The sequence below is a fragment of the Brassica napus genome, chromosome A4 (genome assembly GCF_020379485.1).
Source record: "Brassica napus cultivar Da-Ae chromosome A4, Da-Ae, whole genome shotgun sequence".
Lineage (NCBI taxonomy): Eukaryota > Viridiplantae > Streptophyta > Magnoliopsida > Brassicales > Brassicaceae > Brassica > Brassica napus.
Genome location: NC_063437.1, coordinates 6,878,359 through 6,893,359, shown reverse-complemented (window position 1 = coordinate 6,893,359; position 15,001 = coordinate 6,878,359).

The following is a 15,001-nucleotide window of genomic DNA, read 5'->3' as shown; positions in this document are numbered from 1 at the left end:
ATATCAAGCTTCTTACAAAGTGATTCATCCTGGTTCGATTGGAACGACGAAGAAGTTGTCTTATTCCCAAACTGGGAAACTGGAATCAACTGATTTGAAAGTGGGATAACTTCTTCTTCCCAACTCCTATGAGATTTTTTCAACTTCCTGGTCATTCTCCACCACTTTATGTATCCATATCAAGCTTCTTACAAAGTGATTCATCCTGGTTCGATTGGAACGACGAAGAAGTTGTCTTATTCCCAAACTGGGAAACTGGAATCAACTGATTTGAAAGTGGGATAACTTCTTCTTCCCAACTCCTATGAGATTTTTTCAACTTCCTGGTCATTCTCCACCACTTTATGTATCCATATCAAGCTTCTTACAAAGTGATTCATCCTGGTTCGATTGGAACGACGAAGAAGTTGTCTTATTCCCAAACTGGGAAACTGGAATCAACTGATTTGAAAGTGGGATAACTTCTTCTTCCCACTCCTATGAGATTTTTTCAACTTCCTGGTCATTCTCCACCACTTTATGTATCCATATCAAGCTTCTTACAAAGTGATTCATCCTGGTTCGATTGGAACGACGAAGAAGTTGTCTTATTCCCAAACTGGGAAACTGGAATCAACTGATTTGAAAGTGGGATAACTTCTTCTTCCCAACTCCTATGAGATTTTTTCAACTTCCTGGTCATTCTCCACCACTTTATGTATCCATATCAAGCTTCTTACAAAGTGATTCATCCTGGTTCGATTGGAACGACGAAGAAGTTGTCTTATTCCCAAACTGGGAAACTGGAATCAACTGATTTGAAAGTGGGATAACTTCTTCTTCCCAACTCCTATGAGATTTTTTCAACTTCCTGGTCATTCTCCACCACTTTATGTATCCATATCAAGCTTCTTACAAAGTGATTCATCCTGGTTCGATTGGAACGACGAAGAAGTTGTCTTATTCCCAAACTGGGAAACTGGAATCAACTGATTTGAAAGTGGGATAACTTCTTCTTCCCAACTCCTATGAGATTTTTTCAACTTCCTGGTCATTCTCCACCACTTTATGTATCCATATCAAGCTTCTTACAAAGTGATTCATCCTGGTTCGATTGGAACGACGAAGAAGTTGTCTTATTCCCAAACTGGGAAACTGGAATCAACTGATTTGAAAGTGGGATAACTTCTTCTTCCCAACTCCTATGAGATTTTTTCAACTTCCTGGTCATTCTCCACCACTTTATGTATCCATATCAAGCTTCTTACAAAGTGATTCATCCTGGTTCGATTGGAACGACGAAGAAGTTGTCTTATTCCCAAACTGGGAAACTGGAATCAACTGATTTGAAAGTGGGATAACTTCTTCTTCCCAACTCCTATGAGATTTTTTCAACTTCCTGGTCATTCTCCACCACTTTATGTATCCATATCAAGCTTCTTACAAAGTGATTCATCCTGGTTCGATTGGAACGACGAAGAAGTTGTCTTATTCCCAAACTGGGAAACTGGAATCAACTGATTTGAAAGTGGGATAACTTCTTCTTCCCAACTCCTATGAGATTTTTTCAACTTCCTGGTCATTCTCCACCACTTTATGTATCCATATCAAGCTTCTTACAAAGTGATTCATCCTGGTTCGATTGGAACGACGAAGAAGTTGTCTTATTCCCAAACTGGGAAACTGGAATCAACTGATTTGAAAGTGGGATAACTTCTTCTTCCCAACTCCTATGAGATTTTTTCAACTTCCTGGTCATTCTCCACCACTTTATGTATCCATATCAAGCTTCTTACAAAGTGATTCATCCTGGTTCGATTGGAACGACGAAGAAGTTGTCTTATTCCCAAACTGGGAAACTGGAATCAACTGATTTGAAAGTGGGATAACTTCTTCTTCCCAACTCCTATGAGATTTTTTCAACTTCCTGGTCATTCTCCACCACTTTATGTATCCATATCAAGCTTCTTACAAAGTGATTCATCCTGGTTCGATTGGAACGACGAAGAAGTTGTCTTATTCCCAAACTGGGAAACTGGAATCAACTGATTTGAAAGTGGGATAACTTCTTCTTCCCAACTCCTATGAGATTTTTTCAACTTCCTGGTCATTCTCCACCACTTTATGTATCCATATCAAGCTTCTTACAAAGTGATTCATCCTGGTTCGATTGGAACGACGAAGAAGTTGTCTTATTCCCAAACTGGGAAACTGGAATCAACTGATTTGAAAGTGGGATAACTTCTTCTTCCCAACTCCTATGAGATTTTTTCAACTTCCTGGTCATTCTCCACCACTTTATGTATCCATATCAAGCTTCTTACAAAGTGATTCATCCTGGTTCGATTGGAACGACGAAGAAGTTGTCTTATTCCCAAACTGGGAAACTGGAATCAACTGATTTGAAAGTGGGATAACTTCTTCTTCCCAACTCCTATGAGATTTTTTCAACTTCCTGGTCATTCTCCACCACTTTATGTATCCATATCAAGCTTCTTACAAAGTGATTCATCCTGGTTCGATTGGAACGACGAAGAAGTTGTCTTATTCCCAAACTGGGAAACTGGAATCAACTGATTTGAAAGTGGGATAACTTCTTCTTCCCAACTCCTATGAGATTTTTTCAACTTCATGGTCATTCTCCACCACTTTATGTATCCATATCAAGCTTCTTACAAAGTGATTCATCCTGGTTCGATTGGAACGACGAAGAAGTTGTCTTATTCCCAAACTGGGAAACTGGAATCAACTGATTTGAAAGTGGGATAACTTCTTCTTCCCAACTCCTATGAGATTTTTTCAACTTCCTGGTCATTCTCCACCACTTTATGTATCCATATCAAGCTTCTTACAAAGTGATTCATCCTGGTTCGATTGGAACGACGAAGAAGTTGTCTTATTCCCAAACTGGGAAACTGGAATCAACTGATTTGAAAGTGGGATAACTTCTTCTTCCCAACTCCTATGAGATTTTTTCAACTTCCTGGTCATTCTCCACCACTTTATGTATCCATATCAAGCTTCTTACAAAGTGATTCATCCTGGTTCGATTGGAACGACGAAGAAGTTGTCTTATTCCCAAACTGGGAAACTGGAATCAACTGATTTGAAAGTGGGATAACTTCTTCTTCCCAACTCCTATGAGATTTTTTCAACTTCCTGGTCATTCTCCACCACTTTATGTATCCATATCAAGCTTCTTACAAAGTGATTCATCCTGGTTCGATTGGAACGACGAAGAAGTTGTCTTATTCCCAAACTGGGAAACTGGAATCAACTGATTTGAAAGTGGGATAACTTCTTCTTCCCAACTCCTATGAGATTTTTTCAACTTCCTGGTCATTCTCCACCACTTTATGTATCCATATCAAGCTTCTTACAAAGTGATTCATCCTGGTTCGATTGGAACGACGAAGAAGTTGTCTTATTCCCAAACTGGGAAACTGGAATCAACTGATTTGAAAGTGGGATAACTTCTTCTTCCCAACTCCTATGAGATTTTTTCAACTTCCTGGTCATTCTCCACCACTTTATGTATCCATATCAAGCTTCTTACAAAGTGATTCATCCTGGTTCGATTGGAACGACGAAGAAGTTGTCTTATTCCCAAACTGGGAAACTGGAATCAACTGATTTGAAAGTGGGATAACTTCTTCTTCCCAACTCCTATGAGATTTTTTCAACTTCCTGGTCATTCTCCACCACTTTATGTATCCATATCAAGCTTCTTACAAAGTGATTCATCCTGGTTCGATTGGAACGACGAAGAAGTTGTCTTATTCCCAAACTGGGAAACTGGAATCAACTGATTTGAAAGTGGGATAACTTCTTCTTCCCAACTCCTATGAGATTTTTTCAACTTCCTGGTCATTCTCCACCACTTTATGTATCCATATCAAGCTTCTTACAAAGTGATTCATCCTGGTTCGATTGGAACGACGAAGAAGTTGTCTTATTCCCAAACTGGGAAACTGGAATCAACTGATTTGAAAGTGGGATAACTTCTTCTTCCCAACTCCTATGAGATTTTTTCAACTTCCTGGTCATTCTCCACCACTTTATGTATCCATATCAAGCTTCTTACAAAGTGATTCATCCTGGTTCGATTGGAACGACGAAGAAGTTGTCTTATTCCCAAACTGGGAAACTGGAATCAACTGATTTGAAAGTGGGATAACTTCTTCTTCCCAACTCCTATGAGATTTTTTCAACTTCCTGGTCATTCTCCACCACTTTATGTATCCATATCAAGCTTCTTACAAAGTGATTCATCCTGGTTCGATTGGAACGACGAAGAAGTTGTCTTATTCCCAAACTGGGAAACTGGAATCAACTGATTTGAAAGTGGGATAACTTCTTCTTCCCAACTCCTATGAGATTTATTCAACTTCCTGGTCATTCTCCACCACTTTATGTATCCATATCAAGCTTCTTACAAAGTGATTCATCCTGGTTCGATTGGAACGACGAAGAAGTTGTCTTATTCCCAAACTGGGAAACTGGAATCAACTGATTTGAAAGTGGGATAACTTCTTCTTCCCACTCCTATGAGATTTATTCAACTTCCTGGTCATTCTCCACCACTTTATGTATCCATATCAAGCTTCTTACAAAGTGATTCATCCTGGTTCGATTGGAACGACGAAGAAGTTGTCTTATTCCCAAACTGGGAAACTGGAATCAACTGATTTGAAAGTGGGATAACTTCTTCTTCCCAACTCCTATGAGATTTTTTCAACTTCCTGGTCATTCTCCACCACTTTATGTATCCATATCAAGCTTCTTACAAAGTGATTCATCCTGGTTCGATTGGAACGACGAAGAAGTTGTCTTATTCCCAAACTGGGAAACTGGAATCAACTGATTTGAAAGTGGGATAACTTCTTCTTCCCAACTCCTATGAGATTTTTTCAACTTCCTGGTCATTCTCCACCACTTTATGTATCCATATCAAGCTTCTTACAAAGTGATTCATCCTGGTTCGATTGGAACGACGAAGAAGTTGTCTTATTCCCAAACTGGGAAACTGGAATCAACTGATTTGAAAGTGGGATAACTTCTTCTTCCCAACTCCTATGAGATTTTTTCAACTTCCTGGTCATTCTCCACCACTTTATGTATCCATATCAAGCTTCTTACAAAGTGATTCATCCTGGTTCGATTGGAACGACGAAGAAGTTGTCTTATTCCCAAACTGGGAAACTGGAATCAACTGATTTGAAAGTGGGATAACTTCTTCTTCCCAACTCCTATGAGATTTTTTCAACTTCCTGGTCATTCTCCACCACTTTATGTATCCATATCAAGCTTCTTACAAAGTGATTCATCCTGGTTCGATTGGAACGACGAAGAAGTTGTCTTATTCCCAAACTGGGAAACTGGAATCAACTGATTTGAAAGTGGGATAACTTCTTCTTCCCAACTCCTATGAGATTTTTTCAACTTCCTGGTCATTCTCCACCACTTTATGTATCCATATCAAGCTTCTTACAAAGTGATTCATCCTGGTTCGATTGGAACGACGAAGAAGTTGTCTTATTCCCAAACTGGGAAACTGGAATCAACTGATTTGAAAGTGGGATAACTTCTTCTTCCCAACTCCTATGAGATTTTTTCAACTTCCTGGTCATTCTCCACCACTTTATGTATCCATATCAAGCTTCTTACAAAGTGATTCATCCTGGTTCGATTGGAACGACGAAGAAGTTGTCTTATTCCCAAACTGGGAAACTGGAATCAACTGATTTGAAAGTGGGATAACTTCTTCTTCCCACTCCTATGAGATTTTTTCAACTTCCTGGTCATTCTCCACCACTTTATGTATCCATATCAAGCTTCTTACAAAGTGATTCATCCTGGTTCGATTGGAACGACGAAGAAGTTGTCTTATTCCCAAACTGGGAAACTGGAATCAACTGATTTGAAAGTGGGATAACTTCTTCTTCCCAACTCCTATGAGATTTTTTCAACTTCCTGGTCATTCTCCACCACTTTATGTATCCATATCAAGCTTCTTACAAAGTGATTCATCCTGGTTCGATTGGAACGACGAAGAAGTTGTCTTATTCCCAAACTGGGAAACTGGAATCAACTGATTTGAAAGTGGGATAACTTCTTCTTCCCAACTCCTATGAGATTTTTTCAACTTCCTGGTCATTCTCCACCACTTTATGTATCCATATCAAGCTTCTTACAAAGTGATTCATCCTGGTTCGATTGGAACGACGAAGAAGTTGTCTTATTCCCAAACTGGGAAACTGGAATCAACTGATTTGAAAGTGGGATAACTTCTTCTTCCCAACTCCTATGAGATTTTTTCAACTTCCTGGTCATTCTCCACCACTTTATGTATCCATATCAAGCTTCTTACAAAGTGATTCATCCTGGTTCGATTGGAACGACGAAGAAGTTGTCTTATTCCCAAACTGGGAAACTGGAATCAACTGATTTGAAAGTGGGATAACTTCTTCTTCCCAACTCCTATGAGATTTTTTCAACTTCCTGGTCATTCTCCACCACTTTATGTATCCATATCAAGCTTCTTACAAAGTGATTCATCCTGGTTCGATTGGAACGACGAAGAAGTTGTCTTATTCCCAAACTGGGAAACTGGAATCAACTGATTTGAAAGTGGGATAACTTCTTCTTCCCACTCCTATGAGATTTTTTCAACTTCCTGGTCATTCTCCACCACTTTATGTATCCATATCAAGCTTCTTACAAAGTGATTCATCCTGGTTCGATTGGAACGACGAAGAAGTTGTCTTATTCCCAAACTGGGAAACTGGAATCAACTGATTTGAAAGTGGGATAACTTCTTCTTCCCAACTCCTATGAGATTTTTTCAACTTCCTGGTCATTCTCCACCACTTTATGTATCCATATCAAGCTTCTTACAAAGTGATTCATCCTGGTTCGATTGGAACGACGAAGAAGTTGTCTTATTCCCAAACTGGGAAACTGGAATCAACTGATTTGAAAGTGGGATAACTTCTTCTTCCCAACTCCTATGAGATTTTTTCAACTTCCTGGTCATTCTCCACCACTTTATGTATCCATATCAAGCTTCTTACAAAGTGATTCATCCTGGTTCGATTGGAACGACGAAGAAGTTGTCTTATTCCCAAACTGGGAAACTGGAATCAACTGATTTGAAAGTGGGATAACTTCTTCTTCCCAACTCCTATGAGATTTTTTCAACTTCCTGGTCATTCTCCACCACTTTATGTATCCATATCAAGCTTCTTACAAAGTGATTCATCCTGGTTCGATTGGAACGACGAAGAAGTTGTCTTATTCCCAAACTGGGAAACTGGAATCAACTGATTTGAAAGTGGGATAACTTCTTCTTCCCAACTCCTATGAGATTTTTTCAACTTCCTGGTCATTCTCCACCACTTTATGTATCCATATCAAGCTTCTTACAAAGTGATTCATCCTGGTTCGATTGGAACGACGAAGAAGTTGTCTTATTCCCAAACTGGGAAACTGGAATCAACTGATTTGAAAGTGGGATAACTTCTTCTTCCCAACTCCTATGAGATTTTTTCAACTTCCTGGTCATTCTCCACCACTTTATGTATCCATATCAAGCTTCTTACAAAGTGATTCATCCTGGTTCGATTGGAACGACGAAGAAGTTGTCTTATTCCCAAACTGGGAAACTGGAATCAACTGATTTGAAAGTGGGATAACTTCTTCTTCCCAACTCCTATGAGATTTTTTCAACTTCCTGGTCATTCTCCACCACTTTATGTATCCATATCAAGCTTCTTACAAAGTGATTCATCCTGGTTCGATTGGAACGACGAAGAAGTTGTCTTATTCCCAAACTGGGAAACTGGAATCAACTGATTTGAAAGTGGGATAACTTCTTCTTCCCAACTCCTATGAGATTTTTTCAACTTCCTGGTCATTCTCCACCACTTTATGTATCCATATCAAGCTTCTTACAAAGTGATTCATCCTGGTTCGATTGGAACGACGAAGAAGTTGTCTTATTCCCAAACTGGGAAACTGGAATCAACTGATTTGAAAGTGGGATAACTTCTTCTTCCCAACTCCTATGAGATTTTTTCAACTTCCTGGTCATTCTCCACCACTTTATGTATCCATATCAAGCTTCTTACAAAGTGATTCATCCTGGTTCGATTGGAACGACGAAGAAGTTGTCTTATTCCCAAACTGGGAAACTGGAATCAACTGATTTGAAAGTGGGATAACTTCTTCTTCCCAACTCCTATGAGATTTTTTCAACTTCCTGGTCATTCTCCACCACTTTATGTATCCATATCAAGCTTCTTACAAAGTGATTCATCCTGGTTCGATTGGAACGACGAAGAAGTTGTCTTATTCCCAAACTGGGAAACTGGAATCAACTGATTTGAAAGTGGGATAACTTCTTCTTCCCAACTCCTATGAGATTTTTTCAACTTCCTGGTCATTCTCCACCACTTTATGTATCCATATCAAGCTTCTTACAAAGTGATTCATCCTGGTTCGATTGGAACGACGAAGAAGTTGTCTTATTCCCAAACTGGGAAACTGGAATCAACTGATTTGAAAGTGGGATAACTTCTTCTTCCCAACTCCTATGAGATTTTTTCAACTTCCTGGTCATTCTCCACCACTTTATGTATCCATATCAAGCTTCTTACAAAGTGATTCATCCTGGTTCGATTGGAACGACGAAGAAGTTGTCTTATTCCCAAACTGGGAAACTGGAATCAACTGATTTGAAAGTGGGATAACTTCTTCTTCCCAACTCCTATGAGATTTTTTCAACTTCCTGGTCATTCTCCACCACTTTATGTATCCATATCAAGCTTCTTACAAAGTGATTCATCCTGGTTCGATTGGAACGACGAAGAAGTTGTCTTATTCCCAAACTGGGAAACTGGAATCAACTGATTTGAAAGTGGGATAACTTCTTCTTCCCAACTCCTATGAGATTTTTTCAACTTCCTGGTCATTCTCCACCACTTTATGTATCCATATCAAGCTTCTTACAAAGTGATTCATCCTGGTTCGATTGGAACGACGAAGAAGTTGTCTTATTCCCAAACTGGGAAACTGGAATCAACTGATTTGAAAGTGGGATAACTTCTTCTTCCCAACTCCTATGAGATTTTTTCAACTTCCTGGTCATTCTCCACCACTTTATGTATCCATATCAAGCTTCTTACAAAGTGATTCATCCTGGTTCGATTGGAACGACGAAGAAGTTGTCTTATTCCCAAACTGGGAAACTGGAATCAACTGATTTGAAAGTGGGATAACTTCTTCTTCCCAACTCCTATGAGATTTTTTCAACTTCCTGGTCATTCTCCACCACTTTATGTATCCATATCAAGCTTCTTACAAAGTGATTCATCCTGGTTCGATTGGAACGACGAAGAAGTTGTCTTATTCCCAAACTGGGAAACTGGAATCAACTGATTTGAAAGTGGGATAACTTCTTCTTCCCAACTCCTATGAGATTTTTTCAACTTCCTGGTCATTCTCCACCACTTTATGTATCCATATCAAGCTTCTTACAAAGTGATTCATCCTGGTTCGATTGGAACGACGAAGAAGTTGTCTTATTCCCAAACTGGGAAACTGGAATCAACTGATTTGAAAGTGGGATAACTTCTTCTTCCCAACTCCTATGAGATTTTTTCAACTTCCTGGTCATTCTCCACCACTTTATGTATCCATATCAAGCTTCTTACAAAGTGATTCATCCTGGTTCGATTGGAACGACGAAGAAGTTGTCTTATTCCCAAACTGGGAAACTGGAATCAACTGATTTGAAAGTGGGATAACTTCTTCTTCCCAACTCCTATGAGATTTTTTCAACTTCCTGGTCATTCTCCACCACTTTATGTATCCATATCAAGCTTCTTACAAAGTGATTCATCCTGGTTCGATTGGAACGACGAAGAAGTTGTCTTATTCCCAAACTGGGAAACTGGAATCAACTGATTTGAAAGTGGGATAACTTCTTCTTCCCAACTCCTATGAGATTTTTTCAACTTCCTGGTCATTCTCCACCACTTTATGTATCCATATCAAGCTTCTTACAAAGTGATTCATCCTGGTTCGATTGGAACGACGAAGAAGTTGTCTTATTCCCAAACTGGGAAACTGGAATCAACTGATTTGAAAGTGGGATAACTTCTTCTTCCCAACTCCTATGAGATTTTTTCAACTTCCTGGTCATTCTCCACCACTTTATGTATCCATATCAAGCTTCTTACAAAGTGATTCATCCTGGTTCGATTGGAACGACGAAGAAGTTGTCTTATTCCCAAACTGGGAAACTGGAATCAACTGATTTGAAAGTGGGATAACTTCTTCTTCCCACTCCTATGAGATTTTTTCAACTTCCTGGTCATTCTCCACCACTTTATGTATCCATATCAAGCTTCTTACAAAGTGATTCATCCTGGTTCGATTGGAACGACGAAGAAGTTGTCTTATTCCCAAACTGGGAAACTGGAATCAACTGATTTGAAAGTGGGATAACTTCTTCTTCCCAACTCCTATGAGATTTTTTCAACTTCCTGGTCATTCTCCACCACTTTATGTATCCATATCAAGCTTCTTACAAAGTGATTCATCCTGGTTCGATTGGAACGACGAAGAAGTTGTCTTATTCCCAAACTGGGAAACTGGAATCAACTGATTTGAAAGTGGGATAACTTCTTCTTCCCAACTCCTATGAGATTTTTCAACTTCCTGGTCATTCTCCACCACTTTATGTATCCATATCAAGCTTCTTACAAAGTGATTCATCCTGGTTCGATTGGAACGACGAAGAAGTTGTCTTATTCCCAAACTGGGAAACTGGAATCAACTGATTTGAAAGTGGGATAACTTCTTCTTCCCAACTCCTATGAGATTTTTTCAACTTCCTGGTCATTCTCCACCACTTTATGTATCCATATCAAGCTTCTTACAAAGTGATTCATCCTGGTTCGATTGGAACGACGAAGAAGTTGTCTTATTCCCAAACTGGGAAACTGGAATCAACTGATTTGAAAGTGGGATAACTTCTTCTTCCCAACTCCTATGAGATTTTTTCAACTTCCTGGTCATTCTCCACCACTTTATGTATCCATATCAAGCTTCTTACAAAGTGATTCATCCTGGTTCGATTGGAACGACGAAGAAGTTGTCTTATTCCCAAACTGGGAAACTGGAATCAACTGATTTGAAAGTGGGATAACTTCTTCTTCCAACTCCTATGAGATTTTTTCAACTTCCTGGTCATTCTCCACCACTTTATGTATCCATATCAAGCTTCTTACAAAGTGATTCATCCTGGTTCGATTGGAACGACGAAGAAGTTGTCTTATTCCCAAACTGGGAAACTGGAATCAACTGATTTGAAAGTGGGATAACTTCTTCTTCCCAACTCCTATGAGATTTTTTCAACTTCCTGGTCATTCTCCACCACTTTATGTATCCATATCAAGCTTCTTACAAAGTGATTCATCCTGGTTCGATTGGAACGACGAAGAAGTTGTCTTATTCCCAAACTGGGAAACTGGAATCAACTGATTTGAAAGTGGGATAACTTCTTCTTCCCAACTCCTATGAGATTTTTTCAACTTCCTGGTCATTCTCCACCACTTTATGTATCCATATCAAGCTTCTTACAAAGTGATTCATCCTGGTTCGATTGGAACGACGAAGAAGTTGTCTTATTCCCAAACTGGGAAACTGGAATCAACTGATTTGAAAGTGGGATAACTTCTTCTTCCCAACTCCTATGAGATTTTTTCAACTTCCTGGTCATTCTCCACCACTTTATGTATCCATATCAAGCTTCTTACAAAGTGATTCATCCTGGTTCGATTGGAACGACGAAGAAGTTGTCTTATTCCCAAACTGGGAAACTGGAATCAACTGATTTGAAAGTGGGATAACTTCTTCTTCCCAACTCCTATGAGATTTTTTCAACTTCCTGGTCATTCTCCACCACTTTATGTATCCATATCAAGCTTCTTACAAAGTGATTCATCCTGGTTCGATTGGAACGACGAAGAAGTTGTCTTATTCCCAAACTGGGAAACTGGAATCAACTGATTTGAAAGTGGGATAACTTCTTCTTCCCAACTCCTATGAGATTTTTTCAACTTCCTGGTCATTCTCCACCACTTTATGTATCCATATCAAGCTTCTTACAAAGTGATTCATCCTGGTTCGATTGGAACGACGAAGAAGTTGTCTTATTCCCAAACTGGGAAACTGGAATCAACTGATTTGAAAGTGGGATAACTTCTTCTTCCCAACTCCTATGAGATTTTTTCAACTTCCTGGTCATTCTCCACCACTTTATGTATCCATATCAAGCTTCTTACAAAGTGATTCATCCTGGTTCGATTGGAACGACGAAGAAGTTGTCTTATTCCCAAACTGGGAAACTGGAATCAACTGATTTGAAAGTGGGATAACTTCTTCTTCCCAACTCCTATGAGATTTTTTCAACTTCCTGGTCATTCTCCACCACTTTATGTATCCATATCAAGCTTCTTACAAAGTGATTCATCCTGGTTCGATTGGAACGACGAAGAAGTTGTCTTATTCCCAAACTGGGAAACTGGAATCAACTGATTTGAAAGTGGGATAACTTCTTCTTCCCAACTCCTATGAGATTTTTTCAACTTCCTGGTCATTCTCCACCACTTTATGTATCCATATCAAGCTTCTTACAAAGTGATTCATCCTGGTTCGATTGGAACGACGAAGAAGTTGTCTTATTCCCAAACTGGGAAACTGGAATCAACTGATTTGAAAGTGGGATAACTTCTTCTTCCCAACTCCTATGAGATTTTTTCAACTTCCTGGTCATTCTCCACCACTTTATGTATCCATATCAAGCTTCTTACAAAGTGATTCATCCTGGTTCGATTGGAACGACGAAGAAGTTGTCTTATTCCCAAACTGGGAAACTGGAATCAACTGATTTGAAAGTGGGATAACTTCTTCTTCCCACTCCTATGAGATTTTTTCAACTTCCTGGTCATTCTCCACCACTTTATGTATCCATATCAAGCTTCTTACAAAGTGATTCATCCTGGTTCGATTGGAACGACGAAGAAGTTGTCTTATTCCCAAACTGGGAAACTGGAATCAACTGATTTGAAAGTGGGATAACTTCTTCTTCCCAACTCCTATGAGATTTTTTCAACTTCCTGGTCATTCTCCACCACTTTATGTATCCATATCAAGCTTCTTACAAAGTGATTCATCCTGGTTCGATTGGAACGACGAAGAAGTTGTCTTATTCCCAAACTGGGAAACTGGAATCAACTGATTTGAAAGTGGGATAACTTCTTCTTCCCAACTCCTATGAGATTTTTTCAACTTCCTGGTCATTCTCCACCACTTTATGTATCCATATCAAGCTTCTTACAAAGTGATTCATCCTGGTTCGATTGGAACGACGAAGAAGTTGTCTTATTCCCAAACTGGGAAACTGGAATCAACTGATTTGAAAGTGGGATAACTTCTTCTTCCCAACTCCTATGAGATTTTTCAACTTCCTGGTCATTCTCCACCACTTTATGTATCCATATCAAGCTTCTTACAAAGTGATTCATCCTGGTTCGATTGGAACGACGAAGAAGTTGTCTTATTCCCAAACTGGGAAACTGGAATCAACTGATTTGAAAGTGGGATAACTTCTTCTTCCCACTCCTATGAGATTTTTTCAACTTCCTGGTCATTCTCCACCACTTTATGTATCCATATCAAGCTTCTTACAAAGTGATTCATCCTGGTTCGATTGGAACGACGAAGAAGTTGTCTTATTCCCAAACTGGGAAACTGGAATCAACTGATTTGAAAGTGGGATAACTTCTTCTTCCCAACTCCTATGAGATTTTTTCAACTTCCTGGTCATTCTCCACCACTTTATGTATCCATATCAAGCTTCTTACAAAGTGATTCATCCTGGTTCGATTGGAACGACGAAGAAGTTGTCTTATTCCCAAACTGGGAAACTGGAATCAACTGATTTGAAAGTGGGATAACTTCTTCTTCCCAACTCCTATGAGATTTTTTCAACTTCCTGGTCATTCTCCACCACTTTATGTATCCATATCAAGCTTCTTACAAAGTGATTCATCCTGGTTCGATTGGAACGACGAAGAAGTTGTCTTATTCCCAAACTGGGAAACTGGAATCAACTGATTTGAAAGTGGGATAACTTCTTCTTCCCAACTCCTATGAGATTTTTTCAACTTCCTGGTCATTCTCCACCACTTTATGTATCCATATCAAGCTTCTTACAAAGTGATTCATCCTGGTTCGATTGGAACGACGAAGAAGTTGTCTTATTCCCAAACTGGGAAACTGGAATCAACTGATTTGAAAGTGGGATAACTTCTTCTTCCCAACTCCTATGAGATTTTTCAACTTCCTGGTCATTCTCCACCACTTTATGTATCCATATCAAGCTTCTTACAAAGTGATTCATCCTGGTTCGATTGGAACGACGAAGAAGTTGTCTTATTCCCAAACTGGGAAACTGGAATCAACTGATTTGAAAGTGGGATAACTTCTTCTTCCCAACTCCTATGAGATTTTTTCAACTTCCTGGTCATTCTCCACCACTTTATGTATCCATATCAAGCTTCTTACAAAGTGATTCATCCTGGTTCGATTGGAACGACGAAGAAGTTGTCTTATTCCCAAACTGGGAAACTGGAATCAACTGATTTGAAAGTGGGATAACTTCTTCTTCCCAACTCCTATGAGATTTTTTCAACTTCCTGGTCATTCTCCACCACTTTATGTATCCATATCAAGCTTCTTACAAAGTGATTCATCCTGGTTCGATTGGAACGACGAAGAAGTTGTCTTATTCCCAAACTGGGAAACTGGAATCAACTGATTTGAAAGTGGGATAACTTCTTCTTCCCAACTCCTATGAGATTTTTTCAACTTCCTGGTCATTCTCCACCACTTTATGTATCCATATCAAGCTTCTTACAAAGTGATTCATCCTGGTTCGATTGGAACGACGAAG